The following is a 21,423-nucleotide window of genomic DNA, read 5'->3' on the forward strand; positions in this document are numbered from 1 at the left end:
AACGAACTTGATTGGAGGAGGTTCTAAAAAGAAAATTTTTTTTTTCTTAAGTGATTTATGTAGAAATAATTTTTTATTTATTAATTATATTTGAGTATAATAATATTTTTATTTATTTATTGAATTTTTTTATTGTCATTAAATTATTAAAAAAATTAAAACATATTTTTTAGTGTCTTTTGACAAATTTTAATAGTAAAACAAAAAATTTTAGAAAAATAAAAAATATATATTTTTAGAAGCTATAATTTATTTTTTAAATATTTCTTACTTAAAAAAAGGATATTTTAACATAATAAATAAAAAAATACTTTTATATTATTGTACTTAACATAATTGATAAATAAAAAATATTTTTATCTAAAATATTTAAATATAAAATTATTTTTATTTTTTTAAAATATATTTATTTTTTTATAAACTCATCCAAATATGTCCATTATGTTAAAATATTTTTTTTTGGTGAAAAAATCTTTTTAAAATAGTTTTAAAAAATATTTGTTTGATTTTTTAGTATTTTTATTTTTATTATTAAAAATTTGTCAAACACACTAAAAAATATTTTTTAATTTTTTAATGTTTTTATTTTTTTTAATATTTTACTATATAAAGTATAAACATGTTAACTGCTAAAAATGAAAGGATTTTATTAGTTTATCGATATGTGACCTACTTGATAATCTATTCTTATTTTAAATGAAATTAACTTGGTAATGCATTTTTAGTTAATTTGGTCAAACTAGTCAATTTAATCCGATTCTTAAAACTGTTAATTTTTTTTAGTTGACATGTATTAAGATTATTATTAATATGCATTTTTTCAAATTTTTTATGTTAATAAATATAAAATAAATACATTAAAACTTAGATTTTGTTAATTTTTATAAAAAAATCTCAATTTATAATATTAATATTATAAATAAACTTTTTAATTTAAAAGTCAATAGGGCCCTTTTATTTGCAAAAACATTTTCACATATGAAAATTCTTGAGGGAAGTTTTTCATTAATTTTATTATTTGCAAATTATAAAATATAAAATATTAAAATTAAAAAAATAGAAGCTTAAAAAGGCTCTGAAATATATTTAAAAATATTTTAAGTTTAATAAAATAGAATCCGATAATATAATAGTTCATAGGTTCAAATTTTATAGTTTTAATATTATACAAAGGGATTTGGCTCTTTTGAAGTTGTTCACTTATTTTAGATAAAAAAAAAAGTAACGTAATATGAACCCTTGATAATATAAATGGTTCTAATCATCTTAAATAAATAAATAATAAATAAATACATCAAAATAGAATCAAAATATCAACTACTAAAAAATTAAAAAGAGAAAAACGCGCCACTTTTGCGCGCAAAGTTGAATTTCTGCCAAACTGAATGCGTAGAACCATAAAATTTATATTGAGTAAAAAATAATGAAGAGAACCATACAAACATTGAAGACGATAGTGTCACTGAACCAAAAAAAATGGTAGTTATAGAGACAACGGAGTTACCAAGTGAAACGAGTATGTTGATTCCATGTACGGACACTACGATGATGGTGTCCCCAATGGGACGAACATTGTGTTGTCCCCTAGTAGAGTTACGACGATAAGATTGCCCAACAAGCCAAACATGGAGGTGTTGCTTCCTAAAACTAAAACGGTAGATTTATCAGAAGAAATAAATGAGTCGATGATCACAATGATAGCACCATGGAAAGGTAATTTTTTATTGAATAATTTCAAATTTCATTGCAATATATTTGTGTTAGTTGAAAATAATTAATTTCGAAGAAGAGAGTTATTCAAGGATTAGTAAGTGAGTCCTCAGAAAGAAGTTTACATCGAGAAGGTTTTTGTGATTGGGAATATCGAGTGAAAGCCCAATTAGCGTAACGGGTCGATAAATTGATTGATGAAGTAGATAAAAGACTTCGAGGTTTTAGGATGATCTTCAGACGTTACATGATTAAACCAAAGAAGCGGGAACGGTTACACATATTTTCATGCACGTGGAGGTTACACTTTGATTCGATTGGCTAGGAGCTGGCTACAAAATAGAAAAAGGCTCAAAGATACAGGGGTTGGAACTTTGCTTCAGAAATTACTCACGTACACTCACATCCCAATGGCTTTCTGAGTCTGCTTCGAGTCAATTTTCTGTAGGGTTCCTTCCACTTGTTTAACTTTTCATTTACATTCTCTGCAAACTTCACTTTTCTTTCAAGTTTATCTTTCAAGTAACATTTACTTTACTTGTTCAGTTTTATGTTTCGAAACCTTTATTTTCTGTTACAGAAGTCCTTCGATTCGATCGGAGGCATTTTACTATTTTTCTTTCAATTCAATGGAATCCATTTCAATTTCAGTTAATTTATTTTCAAAGTCTTTATTTATGTCTTCATATTTTCTCGAATTTTGTCTTATTAAAGGGTCTTTGATGCACTTTTAGAAAACTGGTACTTGCAAAGAGAAGTAGGTTTCCCTCACAGACCACTAGATATCGAACCACCATCGATTTCTGAACAGGCGGAAATTTGCCAATTAAGAATTTATAATAAGAACAGCGTTGCAAGTACAGTTCTTAACTGACGAAAATTCTGCTTATCAATTTAAAAGGGTTGTCACAAAATTAGAATAAAAATACTGGGAGTAGAATTCCCAAGTCGTCTCCCAACGAGTTGACAAAAGAGTGCTATTTTATTAGTCAAGAGTTTTCCGAGAAATTTTAAGAGTTGGAGAACAGGAAAATAAATGATTGTAATTTAAAGCAATGAAAATTAGCGAGAGAATTTATATAATCAAATAAAAGCCTTGACCGGGGGTAAATTAATTGGAAGTTCTATCCTTGTTGGATTTTTCCAAGTGTAATATCAAGAGGTTATTGTTTTCACTTAGTTAACCCTTACCGAATAAAGAAAAGTCAAGTGATTAAGCCAACTTCTATTCACAAGTCCTAATCCTCTCTCCCTTGGGAAGGATTAGCGTTCGTGCTTGGAAAGTTGGCCAACAACTTCCAATTAAAATTAACACTTGAATAATTCAACTCAAGGGTCTCCTCTTAATCAAACCCCAAGTCAAGTTGGGAGTCTACTCCATTGACATGAATATAACGTTCACAGGCATATAAAGAGAATAAGAAGAAGACATGATAAACTAATAAAATAATAACTAAAAATTAATTAAAGGTAAAAATAGTTCTTTGCATTAATAAATCCCAAATCATATGATGTCCACAAATCAGTTTGGTATGATGAGTGGACTCCTTTTGGTAAGCTTTGCAACCTTGTTCCTTATGTACATATTTCTGAATCAGATTTCATGGTGGCTGACTTGTGGAAAGGGGTGTCTTGGGAGGTTGATAGTCTTACCACGCCTATTCCGCATGAGATTAAGCAGTTTATTTATGGTCTGAGATATCCTAGTTTGACTGAGTTGGAGCCACAGTGGGAGTGGTGGCCTGCAGCAACAAAAAAGTATAGTGCAAGGGAGGGTTACAGATGGTTATTAAAGAAAACATTAAATTGGAATGCCAACAGTAATTGAAACTGGTTGTGGAACACAAACATTCCAGAGAAGTTCAAATTTACTATGTGGCTTAGCTTACATGATGCTCTACCAACTGAGACCTTTCGATTCAAGCGGCATTTAGCTTCTTCAGATATGTGTAAGAGATGTAACAAGGCGCAGGAGACTATGGAGCATTGCCTTAGAGACTGTGAACGATCAAAGGCAATCTGGTATATGTTGGATCCTAGTATCCTGGACTCGACGACTGGTACTGCTCTTGAAGAGTGGTTTCGGAAGGCCTTGGCTAACAATGAGGCGTCCTTTGGTGCAGGGCTTTGGTGGGTATGGAGACATAGGTGCAATGACATATTCAACACTGACAACCCTTGGACAGACCATAAGGTTGTTGCCTTGGCCAGAATTACCGCCAAGGACTTACAGGTTTACAGGAATCGAAGCAATGCCTTTAGGTCTCTCCGAAATTGCCTGTGTTGGGAACCACCGGTAGGCAATAGTTTTAAAGTTAATTGTGATGCAAGCTTATATATGGATTCAAATTTAGCGGGATTTGGGTGTATTATTAGAGATTCTAAGGGAGATTGGATCTCGGGCTGCTCTGGAAGCATTCCCCCTTGGTCTATAATCAGATGTGAATTATTTGCTGCTTAAAGGGGGCTGGTTTTAGCTTGGGATTGCGGTTTGAGGGATATTATATGTGAAACAGATTGCCTTGACTTTCTGCCCATCATGCATGAGCTTACAAGTGGGTATCCATCTGAAGTAACAGATTTGGTTCACAAGATTCAGGAGCTTTTATCTCGTCATTGGCTTGTTCACGTTGAATGGGTGTCCCGAGAAGCAAATAGAGCTGCGGATTGGATGGCTAAATATGGTGCCAAGAGTAACTCTAATCATGTTATTTGGTCTGAGCCTAGTGTTGATCTCCAACGAATCATCCACTCGGATTTAGAATAGTTTTTGCTTTGTTTCTTTCCTTGTTTAGTCACCAAAAAAAAAATCCCAAATCATAAACATACGTATCTGAACAGGATTAATAGGTAATCAAAAGAGTAAAGGAATGAGAAAACAAACTAGAATAATAGAAACTTCAACAGAGGTAGTGACTCTTCTCAATATCCAAAGCAAAAGCATCAAAAGCATAAAAACTGGAAATCTATGAATGTAAGGGAAACCTAGAGGAAGTGTGTATTTTTCTCTCTAAGATTCTAATCTAAAATCTAAAACTATGCGAATGAGAATGTGTCTTGAGTCTCTGCTCGTCCCCTGGCTCTAGTCTGTGTTTTTGGGCCAAAAACTGAGTCCAAACTCAGCCCAAAATCGCCCCCAGCATTTTCTACGATTTCTGCAGGTAGCGCATGTCACGCGTACGCGTCGCTGGTCATCTTCGTGTGTCACGCGTACGTGTCAGGCACACGCACGTGTGAGCCATGCGTGCGCATCGCTTCTCGTTGGTTGTCTCCTTTATTTCTTGTGTTCCTTCCATTTGTGCAAGCTTCCTCTCTATCCTTTAAGTCATTCCTGCTCTATAAGGCCTGAAAACACTTAACACACAGATCACGACATCGAATTGTATAAAGAGGAATTAAAAATACACAATTTAAAGGCTTAGGAAGCAAGTTTTCAACTATAGAGTAAAATTGGAAAGGAATTGTAAAATCATGCAAATTGTATGAATAAGTGTGCAGAGACTCGATAAAACCACTCAATTGAGCACAAGATAAACCATAAAATAGTGGTTTATCAATTTTCTAAAAATCGACAAAATAAATTGGCACACCCAGTGGGACAGTTTGACATTAAGTGTGTCAAATGATCTTATGTGGCCATAGTGTATGCAATTATGAAGTGGAAGGATTGTATACATGGCGGAAGAAGGTTTGAATGTGAATGGTGGTTCATCCAAAAATGACAGTGCGCTAGTAGTTGTACAACCTTCGGACGTAACTTCACGTTCGGAAGGTGTGGCTGTAAGTGAAAGTATGGTGGTTACTAATGTGCAAGCTGGAAATAATGGGCAAAATACTCGCCCACGTAGTAATCCAACACCAATACAGCCCCAATGGTGTGCGAAATGGAACTCCGCACAACTGAACCGGCAAGTGTACTAGGTCGTCCAAGTAATCCCTCAGGTGAGTGAGGGTCGAATCCTACGGAGATTGTCGGATTGAGCAAGCAATGGCTATCTTGTAAATCTTAGTCAGGCGATTAGAAAAGATAGTTGTTTGTTAAGAAGCATAAATGAAATAATAAGAACAAAATACCAGATTAGTGTAAAAGCAATGATGGATAATTAGTTAAGGCTTCGGAGATGCGTATTCCTTCCGGATTAACTTTTCTTACTGTCTACTTCAACAACAAACGATTCATTCAATGGCAGCCGTAATTGACTAACTCATGTAGTATCCTCATGAAGTTAGGCTCTTCTAGACCATAGCAGTCCACCATATCAGAGCAACTCATGTAGCATCCTCACCAAGTTTACTCATGGCTTCCCGCTACAGTTGAAGGTGAAGACCTAAGCAATCCACTCCCCTTCGCGATCCTACTCAAAACGCCACAGACAAGGTCGGATCTTCCAGATCAGGGAACGCTGCATCTCATACTCTAGCCTTGATGCCACGAAAACCTCAGTAACCCACGGTCAACGGGATTATATGTCACATATCCAAAGTCGCCCAGGCATGCTCTTGGAATCCGCAGTGCATTCTCTAGCTTTTGGTTCAATGCTATCCGGGCAGGACTCACACAGAACCCATGTAGAACAAGGATAATTGTCACGAGTCATCCTCAATTCATGATATGAAGAACAAAAATGTACAAGAGAATGGAATCAAACGTGTATTGAAATAGAACAGCAATATTATTAATCCATGAGAATCAGCAGAGCTCCTAACCCTAACTTAGGAGGTTTTGTTGTTGATGCTTTTACAGAAAGTAAAACATGTAAAGGTAAAAGTGAGGCAGAAGATCCTAAACATGGGTGATATTCTCCTATATATACTAATCTAATAACTAAGAAGTACAAAAATATGATAGAATAGACTAGAGGTGCGAAATCCATCCTTGGGCCCACTTAGGTTGAGTGCTTGGGCTGAGCTTGGCGTCTAACTTTGAGAAATGGGTGTTGAACGCCCATTAGGGGGTGATTGGCACTGCCTTGTGTCTTGGAGGGCGTTGAATGCCCAAAAGGGGGGTGATTGGTGTTCAACGCCAGCTTTGAGTCTCCTTTGGGGCGTTGAACGCCAGCCAGGGAGTAGCTCCTTAGCGTTCAACGCCTAGTATGGGCAGGCTCCTTCGAAGAAAAGTATAAACCATTACATATTCTGGAAAGCTCTGAAAGTTAGCTTTCCAAATCTATTGAGAATGCATCATTTGGACCTCTATAGCTCAGAAAATACTCGTTTGAATACATGGAGGTCATATTCTGATAACATCTGCTACACTTTCCTTGCCTCTGAATCAGACTTTGCCAAAGCTCCTCAATTTCAGCCAGAAATTACCTAAAATTATCATAAAACACAACAAATAAAAGTATAATCCAAAAATGTGAATTTTGCACTAAAACCTATAAAAACATAATAAAACTTAAACAAAACATAAGTAAAACAATATGAAAATGATGCCAAAAAGCATATAAATATATCCGCTCATCAGAACATCAAACTTAAACTGTTGCTTGTCCCCAAGCAATCAAAAATAAAGTAGGAACATGAAGAAGAGAAGGATACAATGGATCTCAGAGTTTTTCAATAAAGCTCAGTTCCAATTGATAAGCGGGGCTTGTAACTATTCACTTCTGAACAGTTTTGGTATATCACTATCCTTTGAAGCTCAGAAGTGTTGATGTCTTTAGGAATTCAGAATCCGGATGATATTATTGACTCTCTTAGTTTAGTTCTTTTTTATTCTTGAACACAGCTTCTTTTAGAGCATGTCCGTGACGCTAAGCGCTTTGTTTTCCAGTATCACTACCGGATACATAAATTCCACATACACTTAACTGGGTGAACCCTTTTGGATTGTGATTCAGCTTTGCTAGAATCCCCAGCTAGTGGTGTCCAGAGTTATTAGGAACACTCTTTTGCTTTTGGAATCACGACTTTAACTGCTCAGTCTCAAGCTTTTCACTTGACAACTTCACACCACAAGCATTTAGTTAGGGAAAGAGCTCATTTGAACCTTTTAGGCCAAGATTTTGTTTCTTTTAGACCCTCTTAACCATTGATGCTCAAAGCCTTGGATCCCTGATCTTGCCTTTTGGTTTAAAGAGTTATTAGCTTTTTCTCTTTCTTCTCTCTCTCTCTTTTTTTGTTTCTTTCTCTTTTTCTTTTTTTTTTTTTGCTGCTTTTTCTTGCTTCAAGAATCAATAATTGGATTTTTTATATTACCAATAATATTTCACCTTTTCCATTATTCTTTCAAGAACCAACATTCTTTACTCCAACATCAAATATGCACTCTTGATTCATGCATTCAGAAAGTAAAAGTAATGCCACCACATCAATTAATTGTACTATTCTTATTATATAACTCGAGTTCATGCATCTTACTTCTCTTTTTCAAATAAAATCTTTTTCTTCTTTTAAGTATGGTGAGAGATGCATGGAATATTTCACAGTTTAAGACAAAACAAAGAATGATCATGCACTTAGAAACAGGAAATAGACAATGAAATACAATGGAAAACAGAAAAATAACATAAGCAAAAGGGAATATGGAACGTGACCACCTTAGTGACGGTGGCTACTGCTTCCTCTAGAGAATCCAATGGAACGCTTGATTTCTTCTATGTCACCCCCTGTCTTTGTTGCTCTTCCCTCATAGCTCTTTGATCTTCTCTTATTTCATGGAGGATGGTGGAATGCTCTTGGTGTCCCATCCTTAGCTGATCCATGTTGGAGCTTAATTCTCCTAGAGAAGTATTCAGTTGGTCCTAGTATCCTTGGGGAGGAAAATGCATCCCTTGAGGCATCTCAGGAATTTCTTATTGAGGCAGCTCCACATGCTCTTGCTGTGGTTCATGTGCTGGCTCTCTAACATGCTCCATCCTTCTTCTAGTGATGGGCTTGTCCTCCTCAATGGGGATGTCTCCTTCTATGACAATTCTAGCTGAATTACATAAGTGACATATGAGGTGAGGGAATGCCAACCTTGCTTGGGTGGAGGTCTTTTCTTCCACCTTGTACAGCTCCTGAGGTATCACCTCATGTACCTCCACCTCATCCCTAAGCATGATGCAGTGAATCATGATGGCTCGGTTAATGGTTACTTCAGACTGGTTGCTAGTAGGGATGATAGAGTGTTGGATGAATTCCAACCATCCTCTAACTATGGGCTTGAGGTCAAGCCTTCTTAGTTGGATAGGTTTGTTGTGAGCATCCCTTCTCCACTGTGCTCCTTCCACACAAATGTCTCAAAAGACTTGGTTCAGCCTTTGATCAAAATTGACTCTTCTAGTGTAAGGGTGTGGGTCTCCTTGCATTAATGGTAGATGGAGTGCCACCCTTACGCTTTCTGGGCTGAAATCCAAGAGACGTCCTCGGACCATAGTGTGCCAATTTTTGGGGTGTGGGTTCACACTAGTGTCATGAGTTTTGGTAACCCCGCATTGGCATAAAACTCTTGTACCATTAAGATTCCAACTTCCAAGATGGGGTTGGTCAGAACTTCCCAACCTCTTCTCTGGATTTCTTGTTAGATCTCCAGGTACTTATTCTTTTTGAGCCTAAAAGGGACTTCAGGAATCACCCTTTTCTTTGCCACTACTTCATAGAAGTGGTCTTGATGAGCATTAATAAGGAATCTCTCCATTTCCCAAGGTTCGGAGGTGGAAGCTATGGCTTTTCCTTTCATCTTTCTAGGGGATTCTCCGACTTTGGGTGCCATAAGTGTGAGTGGAAAGCAAAAAGTAAGGCTTTTCCAACACCAAACTTAAAAGCTTTGCTTGTCCTCGAGCAAATATGAACAAGAGAGAAGAATAGAGTAGAAGAAGAAGAAAATAGTGGGGATAGAGGGAGAGAGTGATTCAGCTAAGTGGGGTGGGTTATAGTGTATGAGGGTTGTGTATGTGTGGGTATGAAGGGGTGATGGAGGGGGTATTTATAGGGGGGTTTGTGTTAGGGATTATGAGGTGGGATAATTGGGAGAAAAATGTTTTGAATTTGAAGTGGGAGGGGTTGGTGGAAATGGTTTGATGGTAGTGATGAAGGGTGTTAGGAAGAGAAAAAGGTGATGTGGATGTGATTGGTTGAGGGTGTATGGGGAAGAGTTTATATGGAGAAGAGGAAAAGTAAGAGAGGGAAGAATGTGGGATATGTGAAGATTCTGTGGGACCCAGTGATCCTGAGAGGCTAGGAAATTCGAATTCCTTGCCCCCCTCATGGGTATTGAACGCCCAGCCTCTGCTCCCTGGCTAGCGTTCAATGCCAGCTTCCTTACCCATTGGGGTGTTGAACGCCCCTCTTGCCTCCTTGTCTGGCGTTCAACGCCAGCAAGGGTGTACTCCAGGGTGTGCTGCTTTCATACCTGAACGTTTCTATCTCTGTTCTAACTACTACACATGATCACAAACTCAAAAGAAACAATATGAAAATAAACTAATATTAGATAAATAAACTTAAGGAAAAACAGGAAGACTCTAGTTATGGTTGGGTTACCTCCCAACAATCGCTTCTTTAACGTCACTAGCTTGACAATTAGCTCTCATGGATGAGTTCCACGTGTTCTAGAGACAGGATCTTGTTCACAGTGTGCGGAATCACTGGGCTGTATATGAAGACAACTCTCATGCCAGGTGAGAGGCCTTCAGTAGGGATTTTTTATCCCTCTAGCCTTTAGGTACCTTTTTCTTAGTACCTTTATTCTCAGTGCTTGATGATGTTTTTACAACACTAAACTTAGATTTGGTGCTTAGGGGCTCTATATAGCTCTGCACTGAGAGAGGGGGTTGGAACACTAAGTGTTGCACGTTTGTCTCTCCCTTAGGGAAGGAGTTAGGTTTGGACATCTTAAATAAGATGTGATCCTTCCATAATTGCAGAACTAGCTCTCCCTTTGCCAAATCTATTAAGGCATTGGCTGTAGCTAGGAAAGGTCTTCCAAGGATGATGGATTCATCCTCGTCCTCTCTAGTATCTAAGATTATAAAATCTGCAGGGATGTAAAAGTTTTCATTCTTTACTAATACATCCTTTACCAGGCCATATGCCCTTTTTAGTGACTTGTTTGCCATCTCCAATGAGATCTTGGCAGCTTGCACTTCAAAGATTTTCAACCTCTCCATTACATAGAGAAGAATGAGGTTTATGCTTGACCCTAGGTCACATAAAGCCTTCTCAAAAATAATTGTCCCTATGGTGTAGGGAATCAGGAAGCGTCCGAGATCCGACAGCTTCTGAGGTAGTTTCTTCTGAACCAAGGCATTGAGTTCCTTGGTGAGCACTGGAGATTCTTCCTTCAATGTCTATTTTCCAAATAATTTGGCATTCAGCTTCATCAGAATCCCTAGGTACCGAGCAATTTTCTCTTTCCTAGTTTTTTCTTCCTCATCAGAGGAGGAGTATTCTTCAGATTCTATAATCTGCAACCAGGCACTTAAGGGAACCTCTATGGTCTCCTCATGAGTTCTGGTTTCTTTTAGTTCTTTAACAAAGGAGTCCTTAGTGGGCGTTGAATGGCCAGCTACTCCTATTATGGCGTTCAACGCCAGGAGTTGTCCCTTTTTGGGCGTTGAACGCCCAGCCTCTACTCTATTGCTGGAGTTCAATGCCTCCAACTGCTCCTCTTTGGGCGTTGAACGCCCAGCTTCTCCTTTTCAGTTTCGGCCTCAACTTCTATAGTGATGGCCTTGCACTCTTCTCTTGGAAGAGTGTTAAGAGGAGTCTCAGGTATTCTCTTCCTCTTACTCAGTTGATCAATTTGTACCTCCAAATTCCTAATGGAGGATCTTGTTTCAGTGATGAAAATATGAGTGGTTTTAGAGAGATTGGAGACTATAGTGGCTAAGTCAGAGAGGCTTTGCCTAGAAGTCTCCATCTATTGCTGAGAAGATGGGAATGGTTTATTATTAAACCTATTCTAGTTTCTTCCACCTTGATTGTTATTGAAGCCTTAGTGAGGCTTTTGTTGATCCTTCCATGAAAAGTTGGGATGATTCCTCCATGATAGGTTGTAGGTGTTTCCATAAGGCTCATTATTGGGATTTCCTGAAGAGTTTCCCAAATATCTAACTTCATCCATCATGGGTTGATCTGGATCATATGCCTCTCCTTCATAGGAGGCTTCTTGAGTGTTGTCAGCTGTAGCTTGTGATCCAGTCAGATGCTGAGAGATCATGTTGACCTGTTAGGTCAGAATCTTGTTCTGAGTCAATATGGCATTCAGAGTGTCAATCTCTAGGACTCCTCTCTTCTGAGCCACCCCAGTATTTATAGGATTTCTCTCAGAAGTGTACATAAATTGGTTGTTAGCAACCATGTCAATGAGTTCCTGTGCCTCTTCAGGTATTTTCTTTAAGTAGAGTGAACCACTAGCAGAGTGTTCCAATGCCATCTTGGACATCTCAGAAAGACCATCATAGAAGATATCTAAGATGGTCCAGTTCGAAATCAAGTTAGGAGGGCACTTTCTGATCAATTGCTTGTATCTCTCCCAGGTTTCATAGAGGGATTCACCATCTTTCTACCTGAAGGTTTGAACTTCAACCCTGAGCTTGCTCAGCTTCTAAAGGTGGGAAGAACTTGGTCAAGAATGCATTGACCACCTTTTTCCAAGAGTCTAGGTTTTTCTTAGGCTGAGAATCCAGCCATAACCTAGTTCTGTCCCTTACAGCAAAGTGGAAAAGCATAAGCTTGTAGATTTCAGGATCCACTCCATTAGTTTTGACAGTATCACAGATCTACAAGAAATCAAAGATGAATCTGTTGGGATCTTCTTGTGGAAGTCCATGAAACTGGTAGTTCTGCTGAACTAAAGTGACTAGTTGAGGCTTCAGCTCAAAGTTATTTGCACCAATTGCAGGTATAGAGATGCTTCTTCCATAGAAGTCAGAAGTGGGTGCAGTAAAGTCACTTAGGGCCTTCCTTGCGTCTCCTCCACCATTAAGATTGGCTGTCATGTCTGTATTTTTAGCTTCTTGTTCGAAAAGCTCTGTGAGGTTTCCTCCAAAGTGCTGTGCTCTTACTTGTTGTAAACGCCTCCTTAGAGTCCTCTCAAGTTCAGGGTCAGGATCAAAGAGAGGTTCTTTATCTCTGTTCCTGCTCATAAACAAGAAGCAAGAATGCAAGAAGAAAAGAAGAAAATGATTCTCTATGTCAGAGTATAGAGGTCCCTTGAGAGGGTTAGAAGGGAAGAAAAGAAAAGAAAGATATCTTTTAGGTTAAAGGAGTTTTCAAAAAAATAAATAGAAAAAAAAGAATATTTTTTTGAAAATAGATGAGAGAGAAATAGGTAAGAATTTTCAAAAAAGGAGAGAGAGAAAGAAGTAGAAACTTTTCGAAAATAGAAGAGAGAGAGAGAGAGAGAGAAGAATTAGAGAGATACCAAACTTTTAAAATTAAAATAAGATAAAATAAGTAACTAACTAACTAATTTTAAAAGAAGGTAAAGATTTGAAACTTAAAAGTTTTAAAATTAAAAAGAAGATAAGATAGGAAGGACTTAAAGCAAGAAGATATGATAGAGAATTGAAAAAGATTCGCAAAGATAAGATTTGAAATTTGATTTTTGAAAAAGATTTGATTTTGAATTTTGAAATTTGAATTTTGAAATTTTAAATTTTTGAATTTTTGAAATTGAAATTTAAAAATTGAAAATAAGATAAGATAGGATTTTTTAAATTTAAAGAAAGATAGAAGGATAAGATAAAGATTTGAAAAAGATATGAAAAGATAAGATTTGAAATTCAAAATTTAAACTTTACTAACAAGAAAACACCAAACTTAAAATTTTTAAATGAAGATAGGGAAAGTTAGTCAAGATTTTCGAAAAATTAAAGAAAGATAAGAAAAAAAATTTGATTTTCGAATTTTAAAGAAAAACAACTAAGAAACACTAAACTTAAAAATTTAAGATCCAAGGACACTAATTTTCAAAAATTAAAGGAAAAACAACTAAGAGGCACCAAACTTAAAAATTTTAAGATCAAACAAAGAAAAACACCAAGAACAATTCGAACACAAGAAAGAACACCAAGAAAATTTTCGAAAAATTAAATGAAAGAAAAACACAAAAATGGACACAAAACTTAAAAACTGACACAAGACTCAAACAAAGAAAAAGATTACTAAAGAAAAGAAAAGGTTTTTGAAAAAAAGAATTTGAAAAAGAAAACAAAAGACACAAACAAAAGAGCAAATAAACCTTAAAAAGTACCTAATCTAAGTAACAAGATAGTCCGGTAGTTTGTCAATCTCAGAACAATCCCCGGTAATGGCGCCAAAAACTTGGTGTGCGAAATTGAACTCCGCACAACTGAACCAGCAATGCAAGTATACTGGATCATCTAAGTAATACCTCAGGTGAGTGAGGGTCGAATCCCACGGATATTGTCAGATTGAGCAAGCAATGGCTATCTTGTAAATCTTAGTCAGGCGATTAGAAAAGATAGTTGTTTGTTAAGAAGCATAAATGAAATAATAAGAACAAAATACCAGATTAGTGTAAAAGCAATGATGGATAATTAGTTAAGGCTTTGGAGATGCGTATTCCTTCTGGATTAACTTTTCTTACTGTCTACTTTAACAACGAATGATTCATTTAATGGCAGTCGTAATTGACTAACTCATGTAGCATCCTCATCAAGTTAGTCTCTTCTAGACCATAGCAGTCCACCATATTCGAGCAACTCATGTAGAATCCTCATCAACTTAACTCATGGCTTCCCGCTACAATTGAAGGTGAAGACCTAAGCAATCCACTCCCCTTCGTAATCCTACTCAAAATGCCATAGACAAGGTCGGATCTTTCGGATCAGGGAATGCTGCTTCTCATACTCTGGCCTTGACGCCACAGAAACCTCAGTAACCCACGGTCAACGGGATTATATGTCACATATCCAAAGTCGCCCAGGCACACTCTTGGAATCCACAGTGTATTCTCTAGCTTGTGGTTCAATGCTATCCGGGCAGGACTCACACAGAATCCATGTAGAACAAAGATGAGAATGGAATCAAACGTGTATAAAATAGAACAGTAATATTATTAATCCATGAGAATTAGTAGAGCTCCTAACCCTAACTTAGGAGGTTTAGTTGCTCATACTTTTAGAGAAAGTAAAACGTGTAAAGGTAAAAGTGAGGTAGAAGATCCTAAACATGGGTAAACATGGGTGATCTTCTCCTATATATACTAATCTAATAACTAAGAAGTACAAAATATGATAGAATAGATTAGAGGTGCGAAATCCATCCTTGGGCCTACTTAGGTTGAGTGCTTGGGCTGAGCTTGGCGTCCAACTTTGAGGAATGGGCGTTGAGCGCTCTTTAGGGGGTGATTGGCGCTTCCTTGTGTCTTGGTGGGCATTGAACGCCCAAAAGGGGGGTGATTGGCGTTCAACGCCAGCTTTGGGTCTCCTTTGGGTTGTTGAACGCCAGCCAGGGGTAGCTCCTTGGCGTTCAACGCCCAGTATGGGCAGACTCCTTTGAAAAAAGTATAGACTGTTATATATTTCTCGAAATCTATGGAAGTTACCTTCCCAACGACGTTGAAAACACGTCATTTGGTTATCTGTAGCTCCAGAAACGCTGGTTTGAGTGCATAGCGGTCAAATTCTGACAGCATCTGCTACGCTTTCCTTGCCTCTGAATTAGACTTTGCCAAAGCTCCTCAATTTCAGCCAGAAATTACCTGAAATTATCATAAAACATAACAACTCAAAGTAGAATCCAAAAATATTAATTTTGCACTAAAACCTATGAAAACATAATAAAACTTAAACAAAACATAAGTAAAACAATATGAAAATGATGCCAAAAAGCGTATAAAATATCCGCTCATCACCCAAGTAACTGCTGCTTGGCCCCTTTTTCGCCTTCCTCTAGGTTATACGCCACCAGTAAGTGGCTTTGCCTCTCCGATCCGATTTGGAGGTTCAAGTGGAGTAAATAATGTTCAGATTCCACAACAACATCCCGAGTATTATCGAGATTATAAAGTGGGTTCTACATCGAATTCTTCTAATTCAATAGCAGCATTTTGACAACATGTAGAAGAAAGTCATCATGATTTGGTCAATTTATTGACTCAACAAATGACTACAATTCTGAATTCCATGATGGCTGATCACAAAACAAAGTTTGATCATCTTGCGAGGCAAGTCGAACGAATTGCTCGAATCTTTGATTATGATGAAGGGGAAAGGCAGAATGCAAGGGGATCTAACGAGGATTTTGAAAATTTGTTTCAAAATGAAAATGATCTTAGGGGAAGATAAAATCCTCAGTTAATTCCTCGTGGTCAAAATGCTGACGAAGTTTTGGCTCGATTACATGCTAACCAAGTCGGTGAGCGTTATCAAGTCACAAGAATTGTGGAAGATGTCCTTAATCGGGTTGGATTTAATATAGGATTTGTGAACCGACCTCATTTTATGTCAGTCTTTCCTCACAATGTTCAAATGTATGAAGTGCCAAGAGGGGTGAGAAACCCTAAGATAGTTACAAAGTCTGCTGGAGAAGTTGGGGAGTCAACTACTGAACATGTTGCTCGATATTTGGTCGGGATTAGAATTTGGCTAATGATGAAAATTTGAAAATGAAGTTTTTTCCTTCATCATTAACAAAGAATGATTTTACTTGATTTTCAAATCTCAGACCGAATTCAATAACATGGGCTCAGTTAGAGAACGCTTTTCACGCCCAATTTTATCGGGGAGAATTAAATGTGGCAGTTACCGACTAAGTGGCTTTGACACGTGAAGATGGTGAAACCATCGATGATTTCATGATTTGTTTCAAAAACGCTAGAAGTCGATGTTATGTCTCTCTCCTGAAAGCGAAGTGGTAAAGATAGCGATCATGGGGTTAGGATTTTATATGCGACAAAAGTTGCTTAATGTTCATATACCTGACTTAGCTCATTTGGCTATAAGGGTCCATCAGGTTGAAATTCTAAAAAAAGAAAAAGAGAAATATAAAAGTGATGAAAGGATGTTAAAGAGTAAATCTTTCTCTCAAAAGGAGAAAGTTTCTTATGTGGCAATGGAATCCTCTGATAAGGAGTTCGATTGGGAAGCAGAAGTTGATTTAGCTGAACCTAAGAAATGTCCACCTTACGTTTGTTCCTTGCTTAAGAAAATCCCAAATAGGGAAAAGTTGAATGATTTAAAATAGAAAAGTGGGAAAAGATATAGTTTCGATATTTCAAAATCGGATCAGATATTCGATGTGTTGCTTAAAGATAAACAGTTAGTTTTACCTGAAGGCAGAACTTTGCTTTTAGTAAAAGATTTAAAAAGAAAACCTTATTGTAAGTTTCATCAAGCAACTAGTCATTCGACTAATAACTGTGTCCGTTTCAGGTATTTGATACAAGAAACTATCATGGAAGGGCGATTAAAATTCGATGATGAAAACCAAGAAATGAAGGTCGATTCTGATCCCTTTGATAATGGAGCCAATTTTGCTAATCCATATTTTGGTGTGAATATGGTTGGGATGTCTTACGACTTCGATGTGGCCTTGGGAAGCTTCGAATAAGATGCTTGATCTGTTTACCTGATAAACCACTATTTTATGGTTTATCTTGTGCTCAATTAAGTGGTTTTATCAAGTCTTTGCACACTTATTCATACGAATTACATGGTTTAACAATTCCTTCCTAGTTTTGTTTTATGGTAGAAAACTTGCTTCCTAAGCCTTTAATTTGTGTATTTTAATTCTTCTTTATACCATTTGATGCCGTGATCTGTGTGTTCAGTGTTTCAGGCTTTATAGGGCAGGAATGGCTTAGAGGATGAAGAGGAAGCTTGCAAAAAATGGAAGAAGCACAAGAAATAAAGGAGATAACCAGCGAGCATCGACGCGCACGCATGGCTCACGCGTGCGCGTGGATTGGAGTTTTGCACGACGGCATGTGCGCATGCCTGACGCGCATGCATGACATGCGTGATCTGCAGAAAACACAGAAAACGCTGGGGGCGATTGTGGGCCGAGTTTGGACCCAGTTTCCGACCCAGAAACACAGACTAGAGCCAAGAAACAGCAGAGACTCAAACACACATTCTCATTAGCATAGTTTTTAGGTTTTTAGATTGGAATCTTAGAGAGAAATTACCCTCCTCTAGGTTTTCTACACATTCATAGTTTATTAGTTTTATGCTTTTTCTTGGGATATTGAGAAGAGTCATTACCTCTGCTGAAGTTGTTATTCTAGTTTGTTTTCTTATTCCCTTACTCTTCCATGTCCTTAATCTTTGTTCAGAGTTATAATTGGATTATTTTTAGAATTTATTAATGCAAAAGATTACTTTTAATTTTAATTAAATTGTAGTTATTGTCTATCATGTTTTCCTTCTATTCCCTTTTTAATTCTGTGCAATTAATTTCCATGTCAATGGAGTAGACTCCCAACTTGTCTTGGGGGTTGATTAAATGGAGACCCTAGAGTTGGAATGCTCAAGTGATTAGTTAAATTGGAAGTTGTTGGCTAACTCTCTATTTACTAACGCTAGACCTTCCCAAGAGAGAGGACTAGGATTTGCGAATAAGAGTTAGCTCAATCACTTGACTTTCCTTTATTTAGTAAGGGTTAACTAAGTGAAAATAACAACCTATTTATACTACACTTGAGAGAATTCCAACAAGGAAAGAACTTCCAATTAATCATTCCCCCAGTCAAGGCTTTTTTTATTTCGAATATATAAATCTCTTTTAATTTTCACTGTGTTAATTTACAATTATTTATTTTCTGTCATTCAACTCTTAAAATTTCTCGGAAAACTCCTGATTAATAAGATAGCACCCTTTTGTCAACTCGTTGGGAGACGACCTGAGATTCATACTCCCAGTATTTTTATTCTAATTTTGTGACACCCTTTCTAAATTGATAAGCGAATTTTAGCTGGTTAAGAACTGTACTTACAACGCTGTTCTTATATCATAATTTCTTAATCGGCCGATTTCTGCACGCATCAATTTTTGGCACCATTGCCGGGGAGTTGCAATTTTGTGCTAAATTATTAGTTAGTGTTCATATTTTTAATTTTCGCGTATTTTATTTTATTTTATTACCATGAGCTGTATGTCTCTTTCATTGAATGACGCGTTCGTTGCCTGATCCGAGCTTAGCCGCATTTGATCCTGAAATTGAGAGAACTCTTTCATGTATTAGGTGAGCTCGGCGTAGGTTAGCCTCTGAGGGTGGTGAAGTGGTTATTATCAATTCACTAGTCTCGTCAGAGGGCGAATCCGAAGCGCCATCTGAGGAAGAAACAAGCTCCTTTTCTACTAATTCGGTTGATTTACGTGCAGGTAACATGGCAGCACCCAGGAGGATCACTCTCCAGGAAGCTGGAGCCCCAGACTTTACTCTGCAACCATATCAAGCGCGTCACCCAAATCTGGCTACAGATTTTGAACTAAAGACTGCACTAATTAACTTGATGCCCAAGTTTCATGGCTTACCTGCTCAGGAGCCTATCAAGCACCTCAGGGATTTTCAGACAGCCTGTTCTACTGTCAGGCGTCATGGTGCAGATGAAACTTCTATTCTGCTAATCGCCTTCCCGTTTTCACTTGAGAGAAAGGCGAGGGAGTGGTACTACTCCTAACCTGAAGCAACTGTTACCAACTGAGATATGCTCAGGAGAGAATTCTTGGAAAAATACTTTCCAGCTGAAGTTACAGATAGACTAAGGAAAGAGATTTCCTGCATTGTTCAAGGCGAATCAAAAACTCTCTATGAGTATTGGGAGCACTTCAAGAATCTTCTGGACGCATGCCCCCATCACATGATTGACAGATTGGTGTTGATCAGCTACTTCACTCAAGGCATGAAGCCTCGGGATAAGACTACATTGGATGGTGCAAGTAATGGTTCTCTGAAAAAGTACAAGACCGCAGATGAAGCGTGACAACTGATCAGCGACCTAGCTGAGTCCACTCGGAATCACAGGCACAGGAACAACCACCCCAAGGCTGTTGCAGAGGTTTCTTCTAGCAGTGAGACTACTGCTTTCACACAGGCTATATGTGAGATGACCAACCTACTGAAGCAGATACAGCTAAATCAACAACAACCTCAGCCTCCCCCACCACAACAAAGTCTACAGTTAGTCCCCCAAAAAGTATGCGGAATATGTGCTGATTACACTCATTACACTGATGAGTGCCCGCAGCTCCAACAAGAAGACAACACCTTGGTGGCTACTCATAATTTCTATGACCTCCTGAATCAAGGATACAATCAACAAGGCGGCAATTACAACTAAGGTGGAAACCACAATTAAGGTTGGCAAGATAATTCCAACCAGGGATGGAGAGATCATTCCAACCAAAGTTGGAGGGACAACTACAACAGAGGAGGCAGAGACAACAATGGAAATCAGAGGTGGAACAACAATAACAGACAGCAGAACCAAAACCAGCCTTACAGAGCACCTCACCAAAGACAGTCCCAAGCGCCTCAGAACAACCAATAGCAGGTCCTTCAAATCACTTACCCATCTTCCTCTCCCAATGACGAGTTGCTTCACTCTCTTGCACAAAGATAAACGACCATGGAAAACACACTTAATGGTCTGACTTCTGCTATACAAGCTCTCGTCTCCCAGATGGGATCGTCCAGCACCTCCAACACTCAACCTTCAAGTTCCAGTACAATTCCTTTTCAACCTATACCCAATCCCAAGGTTGGCATCAATGCCATCACTTTGAGGTTCGAAACCACACTACAAGAGAGGAATCATGAGGAGCCAAGTTCAGAGGAAAATATACAAGTTGAAGGTGTGGTGGAGGCAGAAGATGCTGAAAAAGAGGATGTAGTACAAGACTTGGTTGAAGAAGAAGCAGCTCAACCAAGGAATGGTGCACCAAGGGATGCAGAAGCTACAAGTGGCCCCATTCCTATCCCATTTCCACACCTTGCTAGGAAGTCTAGAAAGCAGATGGAACTAGACCCTAAAATTGTAGAAATATTCAAAAAGGTTAAGGTAACCATTCCACTTTTTGATGCCATTCAGCAGGTACCTAAATATGCTAAATTTCTAAAGGATTTGTGCATGCATAAAGATAAATTACAGAATTTAGAAACCATCCCTCTAAGTAGTTCCATTTCTGCATTGGTAGGTGATATACCTGAAAAATGTAGTGACCCAGGTCCATGCATGTTTACTATTACTATAGATGGTGTGAAATTTTCTGACTGTATGTGTGATTTAGGAGCGTGTGTTAGTATAATGCCATTGTCTGTATATGATGCTTTGAGGCCCCCTCCCGTAAAAAGCTCGGCAGCTCGTTTTATTTTAGCGGATAAAAGCATTATCTCTGTGGTTGGAATTGCTGAGGACGTGCTGGTGATCATTAAGGTGCTCATATTTCCTATTGACTTCTATATTTTGGAAATGCCCCTAATGACTCAGGAAGACTGGTATGCGAAATTGTTACTCAGGTTGTGAATTATTGTTCGAAATTGATTCCCTGGCGATGGCACCAAAAAAAACGGATGCACAGAACCATGGTCTAAACATATCTTCACAACTTCGCATAACTAACCAGCAAGTGCACTGGGTCGTCCAAGTAATAAACCTTACGTGAGTAAGGGTCGATCCCACGGAGATTGTTGGTATGAAGCAAGCTATGGTCACCTTGTAAATCTCAGTCAGGCGGATATAAAATAGTTATGGAGTTTTCGAAATTAATACTAAAATAAGGATAGAAATACTTATGTAAATCATTGTGAGAATT

At 37.8% G+C, this 21,423-nt stretch overlaps 2 non-coding genes across 2 annotated transcripts; one reads left to right on the forward strand and one right to left on the reverse strand.

Moving 5' to 3' along the window:
• The first annotated feature begins 12,126 nt into the window (after positions 1-12,126).
• On the forward strand, positions 12,127-12,235 carry LOC148562202 (small nucleolar RNA R71). Its single transcript, XR_015886992.1, has one exon. It is a non-coding gene; the product is annotated as a small nucleolar RNA R71 (small nucleolar RNA).
• A 7,132-nt stretch (positions 12,236-19,367) lies between these two features.
• On the reverse strand, positions 19,368-19,475 carry LOC148562203 (small nucleolar RNA R71). Its single transcript, XR_015888335.1, has one exon. It is a non-coding gene; the product is annotated as a small nucleolar RNA R71 (small nucleolar RNA).
• Positions 19,476-21,423: the final 1,948 nt, after the last annotated feature.

Source organism: Arachis ipaensis, chromosome B6, assembly GCF_059453495.1.
Source record: "Arachis ipaensis isolate K30076 ecotype BB chromosome B6, ASM5945349v1, whole genome shotgun sequence".
NCBI classification, from domain to species: domain Eukaryota; kingdom Viridiplantae; phylum Streptophyta; class Magnoliopsida; order Fabales; family Fabaceae; genus Arachis; species Arachis ipaensis.